Below are 13,263 nucleotides of genomic sequence, written 5' to 3' on the forward strand. Positions count from 1 at the left end.
AGGACTGGCGAGAGAACAGTTTGCAGTTCAACGATGAAGCCTAATCGCAGGTGTAGTGTGTAGCAAGGAAGCTGTAAATCTCTTTACTGCTAAATCTGCCTGAGAAATAAAAGGCAGATGGAACTAATACTAGTAATTATTTCTGAACCCTAAGCTCCCCAAACAGTGCTGAAACCATTTTCTGGTTTCCTGTAATACCTATGACGCAGAAGTCTTCGATTAATTGGGCAGCATTCGTCGTGCCGTCTCGTTACAGTAATTAGTGTTCGCCTGTGCGCACATAGGCGACGCTCGAGAACAGGTGGGACTCGATACTCGGAAACGCGAAAATAGGTTGCCAATAAACTTCGCCGAAGAGCACAATGATTTCTGTCAGTCTATATTCCCGGAAGCGAAGAGAACCAATCAGTGCCAGGGAGAGACTGAATCCGGAGAATTTCGCAGGCCGCCCACTGTTTCCTGTAACGCGTCGTATCACGCAGACTGACATCGTAGCGTCTGCCCGGAGATGGCTGGGGAGCTAACCTGTCGCAGCGGGGTGGGGATTAGATGAGGGGCAGGGCCGGGTGATCTAAAGAAAGGACAACACGGCGTTGTGGGGCTGCATGCAGCTTTTGTCTTTTTACTTTATAGCCAGTAAGCTTTGAAGCAGGAGTATACAACGTTTCCGATACCTATTTTGTCTCTTTAATGGACGTCCTGATAACTGTATCCCCACAATACACGTCATATCTAAAGTTCCTCTTACCTTACACGCTACCACAATTATTACTTCGTTCAATGTCAATAATTTGTGAGTCCTTCACCGATTGATAATAGGAACTATCGAGAAGTCTTCACAACTAAAACTCCGTCCAAACAGGCCCCGAAAGACTCTAACGGTACCGACCGACCGACGTGTCATCCTACATCTATCTACATCTACATGATTACTCTGCAATTCACATTTAAGTGCTTGGCAGAGGGTTCATCGAACCACAATCATACTATCTCCCTACCATTCCACTCCCGAACAGCGCGCGGGAAAAACGAACACCTAAACTTTTCTGTTCGAGCTCTGATTTCTCTTATTTTATTTTGATGATCATTCCTACCTATGTAGGTTGCGCTCAACAAAATATTTTCGCATTCGGAAGAGAAAGTTGGTGACTGAAATTTAGTAAATAGATCTCGCCGCGACCAAAAACGTCTGTGTTTTAATGACTTCCATCCCAACTCGCGTATCATATCTGCCACACTCTCTCCCCTATTACGTGATAATACAAAACGAGCTGCCCTTTTTTGCACCCTTTCGATGTCCTCCGTCAATCCCACCTGGCAAGGATCCCACACCGCGCAGCAGTATTCTAACAGAGGACGAACGAGTGTAGTGTAAGCTGTCTCTTTAGTGGACTTGTTGCATCTTCTAAGTGTCCTGCCAATGAAACGCAACCTTTGGCTCGCCTTCCCCACAATATTGTCTATGTGGTCTTTCCAACTGAAGTTGTTCGTAATTTTTACACCCAGGTACTTAGTTGAATTGACAGCCTTGAGAATTGTACTATTTATCGAATAATCGAATTCCAATGGATTTCTTTTGGAACTCATGTGGATCACCTCACACTTTTCGTTATTTAGCGTCAACTGCCACCTGCCACACCATACAGCAATCTTTTCTAAATCGCTTTGCAACTGATACTGGTCTTCGGATGACCTTACTAGACGGTAAATTACAGCGTCATCTGCGAACAACCTAAGAGAACTGCTCAGATTGTCACCCAGGTCATTTGTATAGATCAGGAACACCAGAGGTCCCAGGACCCTTCCCTGGGGAACACCTGATATCACTTCAGTTTTACTCGATGATTTGCCGTCTATTACTACGAATTGCGACCGTTCTGACAGGAAATCACGAATCCAGTCGCACAACTGAGACGATACCCCATAGGCCCGCAGCTTGATTAGAAGTCGCTTGTGAGGAACGGTGTCAAAAGCTTTCCGGAAATCTAGAAATACGGAATCAACTTGAAATCCCCTGTCGATAGCGGCCATTACTTCGTGTGAATAAAGAGCTAGCTGCGTTGCACAAGAACGATGTTTTCTGAAACCATGCTGATTACGTATCAATAGATCGTTCCCTTCGAGGTGATTCATAATGTTTGAATACAGTATATGCTCCAAAAGCCTAGTGCAAACCGACGTCAATGATATAAGTCTGTAGTTCGATGGATTACTCCTACTACCCGCCCGCATCTCGTGGTCGTGCGGTAGCGTTCTCGCTTTCCACGCCCGGGTTCCCGGGTTCGATTCCCGGCGGGGTCAGGGATTTTCTCTGCCTCGTGATGGCTGGGTGTTGTGTGCTGTCCTTAGGTTAGTTAGGTTTAAGTAGTTCTAAGTTCTAGGGGACAGCAGTTGAGTCCCATAGTGCTCAGAGCCATTTGAACCATTCCTACTACCCTTCTTAAACACTGGTGCGACCTGCGCAATTTTCCAATCTGCAGGTACAGATCTATCGGTGAGCGAGCGGTTGTGTATGATTGCTAAGTTGGGAGCTATTGTATCAGCGTAATCTGAAAGGAACCTAATCGGTATACAATCTGGACCTGAAGACTTGCACGTATCAAGAGATTTGAGTTGCTTCGCAACCCCTAAGGTATCTACTTCTAAGAAACTCATGCTAGCAGCTGTTCGTGTTTCAAATCCTGGAATATCCCATTCGTCTTCCCTGGTGAAGGAATTTCGGAAAACAACGCCTGAGCCTATAGGCGCAACTGGATGCGGATATGGAGGAGCGTGTGGCCAGCACACCGCTCACCCGGCCGTTGTTAGCTTTCGTGACCGGAGCCGCTACTTGTTAATCAAGTAGCTCCTCAATTTGCCTCACAAGGGCTGAGTATACCCCGCTTGCCAACAGCGCTTGGCAGACCGAACGGTCACCAATCCAGGTGCTAGCCAAGCCCGACAGCGCTTAACTTCGGTGATCTGACGGGAACCAGTGTTACCACTGCGGCAAGGCCGTTGGCATCGAGCAGCCATCATTATAACGTAATGAACATACCTCTGGATGCACTATGCATTCACTATGCCAAGTTGCACTACTATTACACTTACCCTGCGGCCTCTGTTTCACAGACCTGTAACCCGCTACAGTTCTCAAATGAAATGCTTGAGTGACTTTAGATTGTAAGCCGCTGCACGGAACGTATGACTTTTTTTCTTTCTAGATAACAGTTTTATTCTGCGTCGCTTCCTGTGTCGATGGCAGTCCAATAGCAACGATAAGTGAGAAAAGCTTTTGTTCACGACTCAGCACCGTTCTAGAAAGCAACGGCCGTACGAAACTCAGCTTGCCGTTTTCTCAAATGATACACTGCTAACTATGCATGAAGAGCAACAGGCAAATTACATATTTCTAGATTTACAAAAAGGAATCGAGCAGTACCCAAGAATAGGTCGCACTAGCGTCCTATATGCGGTCTCCTTTACAGATAAACCACACATTCCCAAAATTCTCCCAATAAACCGAAGTCGGCCATTCACCTGTCATCACTCCCACTGCAGACTGTTAACGAAGGTACGAGCATATGGATTAGATTCCCAGTTATGTAACTTGAAGATTTCGTAAGTAATAGATCGCAGTATTTTGTACAGATGGCAAGTGTTTATCAGAGACAAAGGTATCGTCGGGAGTACTCAGGGATCTGTGATGCGACCACTATTATTTTTTATACACACAAATGGTCTGGCGGACAGGGTGGGCAACAGTCAGCGGTTGTTTGCCGATGATGCTCTGGTGTACGGGAAGGCGTTGAAGTTGAGTGACTGTAGGAGGGTAAAAGATGACTTCGACAAAATTTCTAGTTGGGATGATGAATGCTAGCTCTAAATATAGAAAAATGTAAGTTAATGCATATGGGTAGGAAAAACAATCCCGTAATGTTTGGACACAACTTTAGTAATGTCTTGCTTGGTGCAGTCACGTCGTTTAAATATCTGGGCGTGAAGTTGCAGAGCGGTATGAAATGGAAGGAGCATGTGAGTATTGTAGTAGGGAAGGTGAGTGGCCGACTTCTGTTTATTGGAAGAATCTTGGGAAAGTGTGGTTCAGCTGTAAATGAGACCGCATATACGACGCTAGTGCGATCTATTCTTGAGTACTGCTCGAGTGTTTGGGACGCGCACCTGGTCGGAATTTGTTATCGGTAGGCTCGAACCTCACGCAAGTATTATGGACACGCTTTCGGAAATCAAATGGGGAACCCTGGAAGGAAGGCGACGTTCTTTTGTAGGAACATTACTGAGAAAATTTAAAGGGCCGACATTTGAAGCGGACTGCAGAACGATTCTGCTGTCGCCAACATACATTTCGCGTAACGACCACAAAGATAAGGTACGAGAAATTAGTTCTCAGACGGAGGCATATAGACTCGTTTCTCACTGCTCTATTTGCGAGTGGAACAGCAAAGTCAATGACCAGTAGTAGTAGCGGGTACACTTCGCCCCAAGCAGAGTATGTAGACGTGCATAAGTCGCAAAATACGAAGAATAACACACAAGATTCTCAATCTGCCTTCACCTGCACGTATATCTAAAGTTGAAGTTCAACATTTCGATTACAATGAATCTGACTGTGAGATAGGCTACCCGTCGACTCAATTGCGCCCAGTCTATAGAGGCCCCAGTTCGACGGACCTTAAGATCAGTACCGTTATGACTTTGAGCTTGTCTCCGTACCTCTTTGTAAACTTTCGTGTATGCGTGTGTGTGTCTGATTGGGTGACAATCTCCAACGATTACTGCAAAACTGTATTTGTTATAGACTAGCTGACCCGATGGACTCTGTCCTGCCCAAATTTCAATCAATTTGGTCGTCATCGTATTGTGAATTTGTGGAAAGCTATTCGAAAGTGAATAAAGTTAAAATGATATGACTGATGATTCAAATCGATTAACGATTGTCGCGATGGATATTCGGTTTCGGGAGATGTAGGTTCAGAAATACGACAGTGGGAAACTTCACATGCGAAATGAATGAAATGACATGTTTAAGAAAATGTGTGGAATCTCTTCGTGTTCCAGAAACCAATGGGCGTAATGACCCTGATGGTGGCACCAATTAGACTTTGCCATTTGCAGTATAATCCAGGGGTTTTATTTCTGTTTTTCAATGCCTTACAGTGTGGGCACAAAATCATCATCGATAGCAACGGATTGGTCTGCGCATTAATCAATTGCCACGTTGTAACGGAATGCAGCTCGATGAGTATTCAACGCAACATTTACACTGAAGAGCCAAAGAAACTGGTACAACTGCCTAACATCGTATAGGGCCCCCGCGAGCACGCAGAAGTGCCGCTACACGACGTGGCATGGGCACTACTCATGTCTAAAGTAGAGCTGGAGGGAATTGTCACCATGAATCCTGCAGGGCTGTCCATTAAGTCCGTAAGAGTACGAGGGGTGGAGAGCTGTTGCGAACAGCACGTTGCAAGGCATCCCAGATATACTCAATAATGTTCATGTCTGGGGAGTCTAGTGGCCAACGGGAGTGTTTAAACTCTGAATAGTGTTGTTGGGGCCACTCTGTAGCAATTCTGGACGTGTGGGGCGTCGCATTGTCCTGCTGGAATTGCCAAATTCCGTCGGAATGCGCAATGGACATGAATGGCTGAAGGTGATCAGACAGGATGCGTACGTGTGTGTCACCTGCCACAATCGTATCTAGATGTATCAGGGGTCCCATATCACTCCAACTGCACGCGCCCCACACCATTACAGAGCCTCCACCAGCTTGAACAGTCCCCTGCTGACATGCACGGTCTATGCTTTCATGAGGTTGTCTCCATACCCGTACACGTCCGTCCGCTCGAAACAATTTGAAACGAGACTCGTCCTACCAGGCAACATGTTTCCAGTCATCAACAGTCCAATGTCGGTGTTGACGGGCGGAGGTGACGCGTAGAGCTACGTGTCGTGCAGTCATCAAGGGTAGACGACTGAGCAGTCATCTCCGCAAGCCCATATCGATTATGTTTCGTTGAATGGCTTGCACGCCGAGACTTCTTGATGGCCGAGCATTGAAATCTGTAGCAATTTGCGGAAGGGTTGCAGTTGCGTCACATTGAACGATTTGTCTTCAGTCGTCGTTGGTCCCGTTCTTGCAGGATCTTTTTCCGGACGCAGAGATGTCGGAGATGTGTTGTTTTACCGTATTCCTGATATTGACGGTACACTCGTGAAATGGTCGTACGGGAAATCCCCCACTTCATCGCTACTTCGGAGATGCTGTGTTCCATCGCTCGTGCGCCGACTATAACACCAAGTTCAAACTCACTTAAATATTGATAACCTGCCATTGTAGCAGCAGTAACGATGTAACAGCTGCGCCAGACTATTGTTGTACAGGCGTTGCCGACCGCAGCGCCGTGTTCTTCCTGTTTACATTTGCCTGTATTGGAATGCACATGCCTGTACTAGTTTGTTTGGCGCTTCAGTGTATTTGTCTTCAGATTAATTATCGCGCGAATGTTTCTACTGACCCGTGATGTGTCTTTCTATGCATATCATCTTCGTTTGCATTTTCTTTTTCTTTTTTTTTTTCTCCTTGTGTACATGCTGAACTATTTGTGATAATCGATTCCGTTCATTACATTTCGTTCTTTGTGTTGTGCTACAGTTCGACTAGGTCAAAAATTCTTTTGGTTTGTAGCACTGCTGGTTCTGCAACATTTAGTGTCCCGTCTTATTGGCGGCATCGCGTTGCGATTAAATTATGCCATTTCAGTTCAGTTGAGTCGACTGGTCAAGCTTCCGGTAGACAACGTGTGGCCAGTGCCAAGGGGAATCGCCTTATTGCAATCCCTTCACATCTGCGCTTGGCATCCGAGAACAAGTAATGGAGTCCCTGCAGTGTTCTGTGTCATCCCGCGCCAGTGGTCGGAGACGAGCGACAGCCGGACCGGGGAATTACTGTCCTGCGCTTAGACTGCCGTTTAGGCGACGACACAACCGGCTGCGTTTGTAGCGGTGCCGTGGGCAGGAAGCGCGGACTGCCGATGGATGGCGTCGCGCTGTGTTCAGCGATGAACCGCGGCTCTGCGCTGTCCCAGACGACCATCGCGGTGCCTACGGTGGCGACCTGGGGAGATGTCCCACTGTTACACTGCTTCGGAGAGGCACAGCTGTGTTGCTCCTGACGTCACGGTGTGGGCAGTTGTCGCGTGTGGCTTCAGGTCACGGCTGTTAGTGACTGAGGCAGCAGTGACGGCACAACGATACGTCCAAAATGGTTCAAATGGCTCTGAGCACTATGGGACTTAACATCAGAGGTCATCAGTCCCATAGAGCTTAGAACTACTTATATCTAACTAACCTAAGGACATGACACATCGATGCACGAGGCAGGATTCGAACCTGCGACCGTGCTTAGAACCGCTCGACCACATAACAGCATACGTCACGGACGTCGTGCTCCCCATGTGTTACCTCTCATGCAGTATCGGAGTGCCATTTTTCAACAGGACAATGCTCGTCGACACATGGCACTAGTCTCTAAAAACTGTCTGTTTTTTGCTGAAGTACTCCTGTGGCTAGCAACATCCCCACATCTGTGCCCTCTGGAACATGTGTGGGACCAGCTCGGACATCAACTCCGTCCCAGAGCCAGTACACAGCGTATCAAAGTTCAGTTCTAGGCCAGCTTGGATCAGGACAGGATACAACGGCTTTATGAGGCCCTTCCCAACCGAATTAGTGCATACATCCAGGCCATATGGGGCGCAACGTCATAGTGATAAGTGGGCGTGCAGTACCAAGTTCTTTGTGAATCTGACTTGGCCTTGTAATAGCTGAAATAACATCACAAACCTTCTCAGTCCGTGAGTTTTGTGCCCTCCTCGCCGTCTGGGTGCTTCCTCTTATTTTGGTCCGGCAGTTTGACTCTAATGGACGTTGACTCAGTTTACATGTGCGTTTACTTGTGCTATGACTCATTTTACTATGTTGAGCTGAATATTTGTCAAGGTGACTGTAGACTAGAACTATATGTAGCGTCGTGTGGAACTTAGCGTTTTGGACAGTGCTGATGGGAGATGGAACCCCCGCCTGTGTAGCGTACGGCGGCGGCAGCAGCCCAGCCCAGGCTGCCGATGTCCAGTTAGCCGCGCTGGCCGCCGTCTGGAGGTTTTTGCGCGCCCCTGTGTCGCAGCCGCTGTCCCCGTGCCTTGTCCCTTGCCTCTGTCCCGCTTAGCGCGATGCGGAACCCGGCGGAGGCTGCCGTTCTGCCCACAATACAGAGTGGAACTTAAGAGCGGCGGACTCACTTCCGCACGGCGCTTCCCATGCTTCCATTAAAAATGTGTCACGTAACGCATGTACCGGTCAGCGGTCGCCCAGACTGCGGCTACGCTAATGGCCATTAAAATTGCTACACCACGAAGATGACGTGCTACAGTCGCGAAATTTAACCGACAGGAACAAGATGCTGTTATATGCAAATAATTAGCTTTTCAGAGCATTCACACAAGGTTGGCGCCAGTGGCCACACCTACAACGTGCTGACATGAGGAAAGTTTCCAACCGATTTCTCATACACAAACAGCAGTTGACCGGCGTTGCCTGGTGAAACGTTGTTGTGATGCCTCGTGTAAGGAGGAGAAATGCGTACCATGAAGTTTCCGACTTTGATAAAGGTCGGATTGTAGTCCATCGCGAATGCGGTTTATCTTATCGCGACATTGCTGCTCGCGTTGGTCGAGATCCAATGACTGTTAGCAGAATATGGAATCGGTGGGTTAAGGAGGGTAATACGGAACGCCGTGCTGGATCCCAACGGCCTCGTATCACTAGGTCGAGATGACAGGCATCTTATCCGCATGTCTGTAACGGATCGTGCAGTCACGTCTCGATCCCTGAGTCAACAGATGCGGACGTTTGCAAGACAACAACCACCTGCACGAACAGTTCGACGACGTTTGTAGCAGCACGGACTATCAGGTCGGAGACGATGGCTGCGGTTACCCTTGACGCTGCATCACAGGCAGGAGCACCTGCGATGGTGTACTCGACGACGAACCTATGTGCACGAATGGCAAAACGTCATTTTTTCGGATGAATGCAGGTTCCGTTTACAGCATCAATGATGGTCGCATCCGTGTTTGGCGACATCGCGGTGAACGCACATTGAAAGCGTGTATTCGTCATCGCCATACTGGCGTATCACCCGGTATGATGGTATGGGGTGCCATTGGTTACACGTCTCAGTCACCTCGTGTTTGCATTGACGGCTCTTTGAACAGTGTACGTTACATTTCAGATGTGTTACGACCCGCGGCTCTACCCTTCATTCGATCCCTGCGAAACCCTACATTTCAGCAGGATAATGCACGACCGCACGTTGCATGTCCTGTACGCGCCTTTCTGGATACAGGAAATGTCCGAGTGCTGCCCTGTCCAGCACATTCTCCAGATCTCTTACGAATTGAAACGTCTGGTCAACGGTGGCCGAACAACTGGCTCGTCACAATACGCCAGTCACTACTCTTGATGAACTGTGGTATCGTGTTGAAGCTGCATGGGCAGCTGTAACCGTACATGCCATACAAGCTCTGTTTGCCTCAATGCCCAGTCGTATGAAGGCCGTTATTACGGTTAGAGGTGGTTGTTCTGGGTACCGATTTCTCAGGAAGTATGCACTGAATTTGCGTGAAAATGTAACCACATGTCAGTTCTAGTATAATATATTTGTCCAATGAATACCCGTTTATCATCTGCATTTCTTCTTGGTGTAGCAATTTTAATGGCCAGTAGTGCACATCGTGCCTGCGATCTAAGCAGCTACATCGTGCCTGCGGTCTAATGTGCTACATCTGCCAAGATACTGCTTGCCTATTGGGCAGTTTAGTTGCCTGATACGCATCACGCAATTAAGGCCTAGATCATTATTCACTCGTTCGCTTATCTTGCTGTACTCAGCTTCGATGAAGAACATGTCGGCGTGGAGTTCTGCAGTAGTAAAAAACTACCTTAGGCAGTGCAAGAACTCATCCGCTACGTCAAAAGACATCATGATTTGGTAAGTGAGTGATTTCGAACGTGGCAGAATGATCGGTCGCCTCTAAAATGTCATACGCTGACATGACATAGTACAGAGCACCATGCTCTGTAAATCTACATGCGTTGCTACGGCGACGATGCCAATTTATGAGAAGGTGGTGAAACGATGAAAGTCGTCTTCTTAGTTCATTTACGATATTTTGTCTTTTACCTTTCTTTACTGATTCCTGCTTATTGTTAAATAGAAAAGCTATTTCACCTTTGGGAGGCCACGATGTAACTTCTACTACGGAATCTGATGTGCAACCCAGTGCGGATCCTCTTAAGACAAATAGCCATTGTCGTTTTGCGGCAGATGCAGTGCAGTCGCAACACGAGAAGATTTTCGCCCTGTCGTTCTAAAGATTCTACGCCTGCAAGGTCAGCTGATGCGATACCAGCACAATCACTGTGATTTACACATCACTCCTCAGGAATGATGTGTAATCCTTCCGACGAATGATACTCGCGAAAAATAAAGTGATTTAATAGACTAATATATATGAGAGCGCTCTTGGTATGCGATTTAGTCGTTTTTTTGTATGTGTCGAGTGGTATCGTGGGACGGGAACGTTTGTGCAGGTGCCGCCATGCATCGTCGGCCAAGGTTGGAGTGACACCTCGAACCTGGAAGGAATGCCCCAGTCTAAATTCTGGGGCCGATTTTGAGAATAAACAAGAGAAGATTGTAATTTATTCGTTTATGAGATGTGTAGAAATAAAGCGTTGTAATGCTCCTACGGAAATCCCAATTATCTGAAGAAAGTCGTAGTATTTGTTTGGATATGGCGCTATCTTACGTAACACCCAGGACATAGTGCAGTATTCTAAGAAGTCCGTAAAGCCCGTCTCACACGGAGCAAGGTTCGCCGCAAGTTTGCGAGATGGCGTGCATGCTCGCCGGCTTGCAGGGAAGGGAGCCGGCTATCTTCCATGTCGAAGCTCTCCCACGGTGCAAGATCGGCAGCTAGTTGTGTTGTGATCGGCTGCATGTTGTATCGAACGAAGATGGCTGCTTCAGGTACAGGTGTTCAGAGCAAACTGCCATTATTAGCTGTTTTGGTGCTAAACGATGCAGAAATGCATGCTAATGAGAGAAGAAGAAAGAAAGAATTGACGAAAAACTGTATTAAGAGGAGAAACGCTGGAAAAGGTGTGCTCTCCATGCTTCATAAAGAGTTGAGGTTAGTTCGCATAACACCTACTTTTGTTTGAAAAGTATCACCATTTCATTACTGTTTGACTTTATAAATATACCAATAATGACTGTTGTATACGACTTTATTTTATAGTATAGAAGATCGTACATCCTTTGCAAATTTTATACGTATGGATATGGTCGAAGAAGACACACGTCACTTGCAACTCTTCCGAGTGCTTCTGCACGCAAGTGTTTATTATAGTAGTTTGCGCTTTTCATGACGTACGGACACTGTTCTTCCCTATAAGTACATATCAGTGCTTTAATCGCTTCCTTGGACCACTGCGGTGCCATTATTTAATAATTATACGAACTTCCTACCGCACCTCACAACAGCAGAAAAGCGACTATCAACAAAGGCTTCCCGCCCAAGCTTTCCGCGACTGAAGTCACAAACGAAACGTCTCATGATTGGCCAACGCAGGTGGCACGCAGGGAACCTTACAAGAAAAATAGCACCGGACCTATCCTGGAAATCTTACAAGGTTCCCAGCAAGGTAGCCCGCTAGCAGACGACGGAGCCCGCAAGGTAGCCGTCGCGCGAGCCAGCAAGGAAACTTACAGCGAATCTTGCTCCGTGTGAGACGGGCTTAAAGCTATGCAACCACGCTCACAAAAGCCAAACTTTGAGAAAATTAATTATCAACATAAGGGAACATTACACCACATACCATCGAACTACGAGAATTACCTTTCCATTATGCAGTACAGAACCAGCAGAACAGTCAAATGAATCATAAATCCAGTAAAAATAGATCCACGCTTGGTTACAATTGGTACATTCTTTTTTCCAAAATTTTGTAAGAATAATCTTATAGTCTTTCCCGACAAACAAACTGTAACCCAGGGAAACGATGTGTCATTCTGCTCATGCGCGTACGTACACAACCACCGTTACATTGCAACAACTTCTCTCACAAACTCTACCCCCTCACCCGCGCCTCTCTCTCTCTCTTCTCTCCCTTTCGCACACTCTCTCTCTCTTCTCTCTCCAGCGCGTGCGCACGTACTCACACACACACACACACACACACACACACACACACACACACACACACGATTGCAAATAATTTTATTTCGCATCAGAATACCATCTCTACGAAATTCAGGTATTAACATTATCGAAACATACCTTCATCCTAACATCCACGTCGCTAGCTTGCTGAGTGGCAAATTGTAATGTTTCTTCGCCTGCAGTGATGGCTGCATACTTGTTGGTGGCCGCAGTTTGGCACCTTGTGTTGCTGGCAAACATAGTAGACAGACGCGAGTGAGATGGTCTGGGCTCCATTCGATTCAAACGTGAGAACTCGTGTCAAACTAACAGCAACAGCTACATCCTGAGAAAGAGATATCTTAATCGTTCATCATGCACGTGGCATTCGATAAGAGCAAAGGACACTGCTTTCTACGCAACACATACACACAGCTTTCATACACGAATGCAGTGAAGAGCAGAATGTATGCCTGTGTTTTGAATTGTATGCCTACATTTCTCACTTTTGTGTGTCACACTTGAGGCATGATGGTTGAAGAATCGACTCTCGACATAGGTTCTAGAAATGTTTCCAAAATTTCTTTTCCCATTCATAGATTAAATCTTACCAGACTTTAGTAATCCTCGTAAGTCGCCTGCACAGTTTCCCAGGACCAACTCAAGACTTCTACCAACATTTTACTCGACAGGGGAAAAAATCTCACTGTTACCACGCATTAGGTGGCACAGATGTTTTGTGAAGCGTCCAAGTTAACGCAAGAGAAGGGATCGATTTATTTCTGAACTCGATACTTTCATCTGCGCCGCATATTTACCATTCAGGGAATGAATTTGCCGCAGTGAATAGGTAAATTCCCCTCTATTGTGTCGAATCCTCAGTGCGATTGCTTTCTTTTCTTCGTCCCGAATAAAAAGCAGGAGATATTCTCGGCAGACTGGTCACACAGCTCACTGTCTCGCACAGCTGAACGTTCCTCGAGGACGTTTCCGAACC

The 13,263-nt window shown here is 46.8% G+C and overlaps 1 protein-coding gene and 1 pseudogene across 1 annotated transcript in view; one reads left to right on the forward strand and one right to left on the reverse strand.

Moving 5' to 3' along the window:
- LOC126457668 (single Ig IL-1-related receptor-like) overlaps positions 1 to 13,263 on the forward strand; it is a 372,082-nt gene that overhangs the window by 315,313 nt on the left and 43,506 nt on the right. The window lies entirely within an intron of this gene.
- LOC126458660 (5S ribosomal RNA) lies at positions 2,885 to 3,002 on the reverse strand (annotated as a pseudogene).

This window comes from Schistocerca serialis, chromosome 2 (assembly GCF_023864345.2).
Source record: "Schistocerca serialis cubense isolate TAMUIC-IGC-003099 chromosome 2, iqSchSeri2.2, whole genome shotgun sequence".
Lineage (NCBI taxonomy): Eukaryota > Metazoa > Arthropoda > Insecta > Orthoptera > Acrididae > Schistocerca > Schistocerca serialis.